Genomic DNA, 9,880 nt, shown 5'->3' with positions numbered 1-9,880 from the left:
ATGAGTAAACAGCAGAATGTGAAAAAATGCTCATACAAAAAGTAAGAAAGGAGCACACTGATACATCTCTTTGAAGTCAGTTCTAAGATTATTGGAAACTTGAAAATGAGTAACATTTCAGCAGAGGCCCTAAAACCCAAAACAATTATCCATTGGCTCTTTTGCTGGCTAAGATTTACATCTCGTGGCTTCATCAGCATAGTACCACAGAGACTCTGCAAAGAGTACTGTGGGGCTTGGTGACTTCAGAGCTTGCTCTTGGAATATTTATCATTTTAGTTCAGTAAATAGCTAGTCCTTTGCCAGTGGGGAGATAAGCGGGCAGCCTTATCAGTCTCGGTACTTTCCAAAGGTTTTTGTTCCACAGCACACTGTGGAGCATCCGTCTTCCCTCTGCCTGTGAGAGTGGAAAGTAGGTATTTAGACCTTTGTAAAGAAGAGTCATTTAAATAAGAAAGAAAAAACTTAACTGAATTGTAAGAAGAGGAGAGATGGAGACAGGGAGCAACCAGAGACAGAGATTGAAGAGCAATGGCAGCTCAGCTCTGCGGCGGTTGGGGAGGGTGGCAGATGGCTATGAGGAAATTCCAATTGAGGAGCATAGACTGAGGCCATACATAGGCACCTCCACCTCCATCCACACAAAAGCATACTTGGTGTCCAAGAGAAGGCAATGACAAAGCAAGATGGCTTTCCCAACATCTATTCATGTCTTCATTTCATGAATATTTATTGAGCTCCCACTGCATATACATGTATATCAGAGACATATCATGAGTATAAGGAGGAAGAAAAGAGATAATAAAGTATACAATAGGTAGAAAACACAGTTAAAAATAAAATACCACTAATTTGAAAGAAGAAGAAAACATGCCAACTGTGGGACTATGTAGCTTCATGAAGAAAACACTATTTGAGCTGGGCCTTAAAGAATAGGTAAGATTTGGATATACAGATACACTATTGGGAAGTACAGTATTCTTCTCACTACCACAAACAAGAGGCCAAGTGAATCATAGGGCTAGATGTGCTTCTCAACCTTCCCTGAATCTATGAATCACCTGGGGAGAATTTTTAAAATATCAATGCTGGCACCCCACTCCCAGATATTTTGATTTAATTAATCTAGGGTGAGACCCAGGCATGAGTAGTTTTGCTTTTTTGAACACTCCCCAGGTGACTCTAATGTGCAGCCAGGGTTGAGAATCCTAAGCTAGAACAGAGTAGACATGGAGCCTGGTATTTGCCTTTGGAAATTTGTACTAAAACTTTATAAGAATCCCAGCTCCCAGGGTGCATGACTCATAAATTGACACAATTCCCCACAGATAAGATGTAGGAAGAGAGACCGAAATAAAATATTGACTTCAACATAGTCATAGTCCTTTGGGAGCTTCCATTTATCAGATGAAGTGCCAATAGGCACGGGCGCTATTTGGTGCTCTGGTGGACTCCCTCCAGAACAGCTCTCACTTGGAGGAACTGGCCACGTGGAATCATGAGTGTGCATAATGCTGCTTTTGCATCTGGGTTTGAGAACAGAACCAAGAACACCTGATGGTCTCATCATTGTGATGGCCTCTGTGACAATTTAATAAAGCAAGCATGGGCTTTTCTCAATGAGAAGGCAGCTTTCAAAGTTTAAACTTTAGATGCTATGGTGTTGCAAGCTTAGGTGGGCCAAGTGTTAGCATTGGACAGCAGGGAGTTTTTTTTTTTTTTTTTTGCCCCCAAAGCCCCAGTAGATAGTTGTATATCAAGCTGCACATCCTTCTAGTTGCTGTATGTGGGATGCGGCCTCAGCGTGGCCGGAGAAGCAGTGCATTGGTGCACGCCTGGGATCCGAACCCAGGCCGCCAGCAGCAGAGCGCACGCACCTAACCGCTAAGCCACGGGGCCGGCCCCAGGGAGTCTTTTAAGTGTAAGACTTGGGATCATGTCTGAAGGAGTAACAATGGATTCGCATAGCTTTAGAGAAGCCTCCTACTATAAATAAGTAGAGTAATTTGTGTTCCACTTATCTATTGCTGTATAACAAACCACTCAAAAATGCAGTGGCTTAAAACAATTTATTGTTCTCTCTCATAGTTCATGGGTTGCCTGGCTCATCTGGCTGGTTCTCCCTTGGTTCTCTTATGTAGTTGTGGTCAGATAGTGGCTGGAATCCACTGAAGGCTCAACTGGACTGAGCAGCCAAGATGGCACACTCACATACTGGCCACTAGCTGGCAGCTCAGCTAGGACTGTTTACTGGAATGCCTACATGTAGCCTCTCTATGTGACTTGGGTTTCTCACAGTATGATGGCTGTGTTCCAAGAGACAGGAAGTAGCAGCTGCAAGTTCCTCCAAGTCTGGGTCCAGAAACTGGCAAATATCACTTCTACCATATTCTGTTCATCAAAGTAGTCACAGAGCCTGCGAGGGGAGGGGATATAGACCCCATGTCTCAAGAGAGGAATGTCAAAAATTTATAGCCATCTTTAATCTTCCACAACGTGTGAATAGATTAGCCCTTCTTATTCTCGACACCATGTATTTGGGCTTTAAATAGATATTTTCTCACAGTTCTTTACTAGTAACTCCCACAACAAATAAAAAAGATGAATACTATATACAATATAAATACGATATAAATATAAAAGACTAATAGTGTACTCTTCTTCACTGTAAGCTCATCACCTATAAGTTATTTTTTTCCTCAGTCAGGATGAGTTTGCACTAAAACATATATCTCTTCTCGCTGCCTAGTCCCCTTGATGCCCAAAAGCATATGTATGTAACGATGGTGAGAAGGACAATCAGCAGACCAGGGCACAGACCAGGGCCACATACAAGAGTCAAATCCATAGCCTGGGCCTTACAGCCACTCTAGAATTTTTCCACAAATTGTGACTGTTGGAATTCTGCCAACATCAGCCCCACAGTCCATAATGATCCAGTGCTCAAGAGCTTCTGCATCGGTAAATGTTTATGGGGCTCAGAAATCAATATCTAATCACACTTAGCTGGAGCCCTATATTCTGTACACTCAGCAATGTACAGAATGCTACACTGCTGGTGTAGCTGGGTTTATTTGGTTTTTGGTTGCTGCGTATATAAAAGTTAACATGGGAAGCAGAAAATCTGTTGGACTGAGCTGCATTAAAAATATTACCACTGTGGTGCAAATCACTGTTAATGACATTTATCTAGTGCTTGTTTTGCGAGGTTCCCACTCTACCAGGAGTTTTAAGATGATACAAAAGAAATAGAAGACACTTTTTTTGACCTCAGAATAATGTTACTCTTTTTCTCTCAGCCCATCTCTAGAAACATAACAGCTAGATTACTTCTCAAAATCTCTGTCAGCTTTACAATCCTGTTCAGAGTAATGGGAATATCAGCTACATGTGGTTTCCTGGTAAGCAATTGTTAGTCTCTTTTCAGTAAGGAGCATGCTGAGAAACCAACTTGGGCTTTTTGTAAGCTGTTACAGGGCCCCAGGTGTGGCCAAGTCCCTACTGTCCCCTCTCTGTCCCTAAGATGCATAATTCACATTGAATTCACAGCCAAATACAGCAGTGACGTCCCTTCCCTTTTTCATAGGCTGGCCCTCAGATCACCTAAAAGCAGATTTGTGTAACACTTCCCGATGCGTGCTCCTTAAACATTAATGTGCATATGAATCTCTCCCGGGGATCTTGTTACAACGAAAATTCCAATTCAGTGGGTCTCAGATGGGGTCTGAGATTCTGCATTTCTAACAAGCTCCCAGGTAATGTTGATGCTACTGGTCCTCAGACCAGACTTTGAGTAGCAAGGATAGAGGTTACTATGGAGAGAGCATTACCTGTTTCAGGCAGTGTTCAAAGGAAGCAGGACAAAACAAATTTCGTAGGTCCCCTGTCTCTTTCTCTCTCTCTCTCACTGGAGCGCTAGAGAATATATGCCAATCAAGCCTCAAGAAAAGCCTTGGGAACCTCAAAATTCTCCAGGTTGGCTATGCAAACTAATCTCCAATTGTCACCTCAGGTTTAAAACATCAGCCCAGTTTGTAGACATTGACAAATAGAAAACTCTGAAAACTGAGTTTGAAAGCTTTGAATCTGTCCTCATAGTCATGAATATCAGAGAATCACTTCAAATTAATTGTCTTTTTTGACACCAAAAAGAGGGAGTACATGTTCACTTTCCTTATAAGTCCTGCAAAATTGTCTCTTGACTGGGAGTGTTAAGACAGAAAGCTAAGAACTAAACTTTTTTCTAAATTAGCTACATGTTAGAAGCAAAGGAGTTTTGATTTTAAAATTTATTTTGGTTTGAATTATCTAGATATTTGCCCTAACTCCTCAAGTTATGGTAACAACTTATGTTGTTGTTGCTTTGTTTTTCCCCCCAAGTCTTTTATATTCCTTACCCACATATCTTCGGTCACCCTGTCCCTTAAGGTCTATAAAATTGGCTCAGCCTTCTGTCCCATACGCTCTGGAATGCCTGCCCAAGACCGCTTTGTGTTCCTGGGAAACTTATGTTCTATAGTCATTTCTATTTTGAGTTTTCTGCCTCTATTGAATTTTTGTTCTCTGTTTTGTACTTTTTAGCTGGTTTTTTTTTTTCTCCTAGATTGTCCCCAACCCAGCCCTTTCCCACCTTCATTTCAAGCAAGGTATATATAAAGCTTTTACGTTTTGAAAAACTTTTACCAAAGGTCATAAGTGGAGGATTATATTGCTGCACTGCAAACAAACAAATTTAAAGTACATGTTACACATCACTATTCTTGAAAATTCCATTAGGCACCCTCCTCCAGTATATCTCTGGACCTCTTGCCTTTTCGCCGATTATTCGTTTTTCCCCCTTCTTGCAATTTCTCCCTCTACACCACTTCTCTCCCTGATTACCCCTAAACAGTCCAATTTTATGTTCATACCCAGCTTATGCAGAGCAATTTGGCTCTCTGCATGCTCTACTCCCACACTCTGCCAAACTCACCTTTGTATTTCTAAAACCCACCAAAGTGCTCTCCTGTATGAAACAACCATTAGCAGATTGCCATATTTTCTTTAAGGGGCTCCACTTCTCTAGAGGCACATGGAATTTAACATAGCATTTTTTTCTTTAATAAATATGATCTCTCTTGGCCTAGTAACTCTGAGATAGGAAGAGCAAGCATTAGCATGGCCATTTTAGCCAAGGAAACTAAAACCCAGAAAAATCGTGTAACTTATGCACAGTACCCTAGTTGGGGGCAGAACCAGGTCTGAGACCCAGGCTTCCTGGTATCTGGTATATTCTCTCTACTGAGTCATTTTTCTGCTGGATGAGACCAAATACAACACTTTACGGAGTCAAAGAAGCCCTTAATTTTCTGGGGCCATTTAAGAAATCCAAATTTTGTTACTTAACACAAGCTACGTGATGATTTTTTTAAAGGCTATTTGTTTGCAGTGATAATTGGCAACTCCACATGCAACTGCTTCCACACAGAGGCCACAAATCAACATTTTCTCCTGCAAGTTTTTAAGAGTTACTCCAGGACTGTGGAAGACAGCCCGCGATGCAGGGAACAAGCAACATGACTTTATTTTTAATATCTACTGCTTTTCGCAATCTTAAAGTCACTGTTAGCAAATGTCTTGAAGAGCACTGCAAATTAATAAATAGAAGCTTTAGGTACCACCACAGCAATGTGAAACTGTACTTGAGAATTATTTATTCACCTTCTCAAATTCAAACCTTCTGAACTGTTTAAAAATTGCAAAGATCTGAGATTCCTGAGATTACAGGACAGTCTGGGGCTGGTTAGCACAGATGATTTAGGCAACATGCTACCGAGGTAAGTCCAGTCTTCAGGTGTTAATTTGTTTATTCTCCTTCTACAGCCATTTTAACCAAAAATTCACAGAGTAGGTTCTATAGTTGAAACAAAAAGGAGGGGAGTCTATGTGAGAAAGTGAGAGTGGTCAGCACAAGGGCTCCACAGCTCTTAGTAAACCTACCCCAAATACACACCGCTCAGCTGCACTTACTGATGTGGAGATCAGTGGACACACACATACACACACTCACTTTTGGAAATTACGTCTCAAAACTTTGCCTTTTTCTCTAACTATATTCATACTGAGGAAGAGAAGAGCAGCCCCTGACATCCAAGGAGCTGACTTAGTACTATTAGCTGGGCCTTGACATTCTCCTATTAAACACAAACAATTTCACAGAAAATCAATATCAGACAAGGCCACTCTGTGACCATGACGGAACAAGACAAAGATATAGTCACTCAGTAATCACTTATAAACACAGAAAAAGCGTGAACATCGTCCCAGCCTCAAAATACCAAAAGCCCAGCTAATATAAGGGACTGCTGCTTCCTTCCCAATTATAGCTTAACTCTGCTGCCCTCACTATAGACAAGATTTACTCAGATATCCAATCATGGAATTGTCCTTGATTTCAGATAGCACTCAATTCAGAATGAACCCCTTCTTCCTTGGATCATCCCCAAATTACCCAACCAAACTCAAGTCCTATAACAAGTTGTTCCTAACACCTTCTTACTGAGACATGCCATAGTTCACCATGGTGTGCATTCTCCCTCACTAGGATGAGTAATAAACACACTTGTTCAAATACAGGTGTGTTCCTGGGGAGTCTTTGACTAGAGAGCATGACAGGAAGTATAAATAGATTTGGAGTGAAAGTTAGAAAAGTAGGACCATGAACGTCTTGCCTTTGGCAGAATGTGGTTCAAATAATGGTATGGCACAGTTGGAAAAGTGGTCGTGTGGCCATATTCTTCCAGGCCATCATTTTGTGACTACATGGAAACTTGGCTCCTACCACTGATACAATCTATATGAATCTATGTAAATATCAGCTGTGCAGCTGGAATCTGCCTCCACTCCTTAAAAAGTCAATGTTCTCTCCAGTCTAAATTGGATTTCTTCATATAATCTTCACACCTTGCATGCTGTGATGTATCTTTATACTCAAAGACTTCTACATTTTTCATTTTGAATATAAAATAACATCAAGACTCTCATTTGAAGATTCCAGGCAGACTAGAGCACCACCTGTTCTTGATTTTTTTCCTACCAATTAAGCATTTAAATTGTTTCTCATCCAAATTGAATTTGCCTTTATTATTTTTTTCTTACCCTTTTTGTTTTCCACAGCCATCAAGCATATCTAGTAAACAATTGTTTAATGTGCTAAAGAAACAAAAGTGTGGTTGTAAGGAAGTGGAAATGAGAGAGGATAGGATGGAGCGGTGAAGAAGAGAACTGTAACCTGGTAGTAGACCTGGGACTTAACCTGTGTACGGTGATCTTGGACAGGTCACTTCACCTTCCTGGACTTCAGTTTCCTCCTCCATAAACTGAGGTTACAATGAGACTCTAAACTTTCACAAGGTAAAATTGTCCCCATCCCCTCCTCGCCCACCTTCACTCCCTCCTGACTCATAAGAAGAGGAGCCCCTTCTTCATTCTAACACTCTCCCTTCCATTTGAGACCCAAGTTCACCTTTCCTGGCTTCCATCAAGATGTTGTTCCTTCTCTTGAATCTTTAATCCCTTTTTTTCTCATTAACTTCTTCTCTTTTTCCACCAAAGCCCTACCCCCAATTCATGCTCAAGAACAACTAACCATTGACTTATACGGTTTCTTTCTTCACAATTCAAATCGTAGATTGCCCACTGATTCCACACTCCTTCCTTTGCAGCTAATCCAGTTTCAACCACCGCAGTTTTCAAGTGATTTGGAAAACAGGTATGAGAGAGAGATCTGATGGCTCAACACAGGCTCAGGAAAGCATTTTGTTTTAAAGGGGCATGTGTTGGAAATTTATGCTTAACACAACAGCATTATAAGTTACAGTAATCAATAGATGACTATATTTAATAATTTGTTTGAAATAGACTATATTTCTGTTTTTCCACGAAATTTATCAGAAACTTTCATGGAAACCTTTATGGAACACATGATTGCATGAATATAATTTTTTGGCATTTAAGCAAATGGGTTAAATTTTTTTCAACCAACTACCAGTTTATTTTCCTTGGCTTATGGTTTTATTAACTTATGGTTGATTTTGTTAGACTAGAAAAATATATGAGAAGTCAGTTCTCCTCTTAAAAGGGCTAGACTGAATTTGAAGTCCTGTGCTGGTGAGAGGTAACAGAAAACCAGCTTTTGCAGCTCTCTTTGAGCTAGGAAGTGCAGAGTTGTGACTGTCTTTGCCCCAAAATAGCAGGTAGGGAAACTCTAGGTTTGCCTCCTCTGCTCCCATACTAATCAAGCCCTGAACCCTCTCTCCTGACAAGCCCCAGGACTCGGGAATAGGCATTGACCTGACTGGCTAAAGGTGTCGCAGCTTTCAAAGTGCTTTTAGTAAATCATCTGACTTTATCCTCATCATCCTGGGAAATCAGAAGGGACAGAGAAGCAATCCCCTTTTTTCTCTCCACGGTCTCCTCGTATCATGTAAGAGACAACTTCCGGGGCCAGCCCAGTGGCATAGCGGTTAAGTTCGCAGGCTCTGCTTTGGCGGCCCAGGGTTTGCCGGTTTGGATCCTGGGTGCGGACCTACACACCGCTCATCAAGCCATGCTGAGGCAGCGTCCCACATAAAGCAACTACAAGGATGTACAAATATGATGTACAACTATCTACTGTGGCTTTGGGGAGAAAAAAGAGAAAAAAAGGGAGGAAGATTGGCAATAGATGTTAGCTCAGGGCCAATCTTCCTCAAATAAATAAATAAATAAATACATGGCACAGAAGTGGAACATATCTTTAAAAAAACAAATAAATAAAATAACTTCTTCATTCATTCATTCATTCCAAAAGAATTTATTGTGCACTTACTGTATGCCAGCAACAAAAAGGTTGAGTTAAGGGGCTGTTGTAGTTCATTTTCTTTGGGGAAAGGTAGTAAGCAATCCTCTGAGGGAAAAGGAGATTACTGCTAGGAGTGTCTCTTTGTTTAACACCAGCTCCCTTATAACACCAACAACTTCCTATGGGGAAAAATGGAACAACCATCCCCATCTTTCTAACTATGACTAGAGGTAAAGGGGTTTGAGGAGTTTTCTTTAGTGTTCTCCATGAAGACCTCTTGATGGGATCCTCCATGCAAACATAAAAGCATCATCCCTTAATAATAGCTACCTCTGAATTGTGCTTCTCCATTTGCAAAGTGATTCATTGGTGTCATCCTATTTATCCTCCTTTGGTCACAATCCTATAACCAAGTGCCTCTTGCAATTCTTACTAAGAACACTCAAAAAACTCTAAAGGAGCAGTGTTGTGGGTTGTTGTGTCCTTCTGAAATTCAAGAATTCTAAAATTCTAAGAATTCAAGTCCTAACTTCAGTGTCTCAGAATATGATCTTATTTGGAAATAAGGTTGTTGCAGATGTAATTAGTTAAGATGAAGTCATACTGGAGTAGGGTGGGCTCCACTCCAGTATGACGAGTGTCCGTATCAAAAGGCAGAATTTGGACACAGCCACACACACAGGTAGAACACCATGTGAACATGAAGACAGGGATTAGGGTGATGCTTCTATAAGCCAAGGAACACCAAAGATTACCAGCAAAGTACCAGAAGCTAGGAGAGAAGCATAGAACAGATTCTCCCTCAGAGCCCTTGGAACGAACCAATTCTGCCAACACCTTAGTATCAGATTTATAGCCTCCAGAACTGTGAGACAATAAGTTTCTGTTGTTTAAGCCACCCAGTTTGTGGTACTTGTTATATCAGCCTGTCCAAACTGATACAAATGACTTCACCAAAATCTCTGAGGGGCACTGGGCACAAGTGGCATTGGTGCCATTCCAATAGAGAGGATGCAAAGAAGAGTAAGTGTCCCCCCAGCTGTGCCACAAACCATATGA

This window comes from Diceros bicornis, chromosome 3 (genome assembly GCF_020826845.1).
Source record: "Diceros bicornis minor isolate mBicDic1 chromosome 3, mDicBic1.mat.cur, whole genome shotgun sequence".
In the NCBI taxonomy this organism is placed as follows: Eukaryota; Metazoa; Chordata; class Mammalia; order Perissodactyla; family Rhinocerotidae; genus Diceros; species Diceros bicornis.
This window is presented reverse-complemented; position numbering follows the sequence as displayed.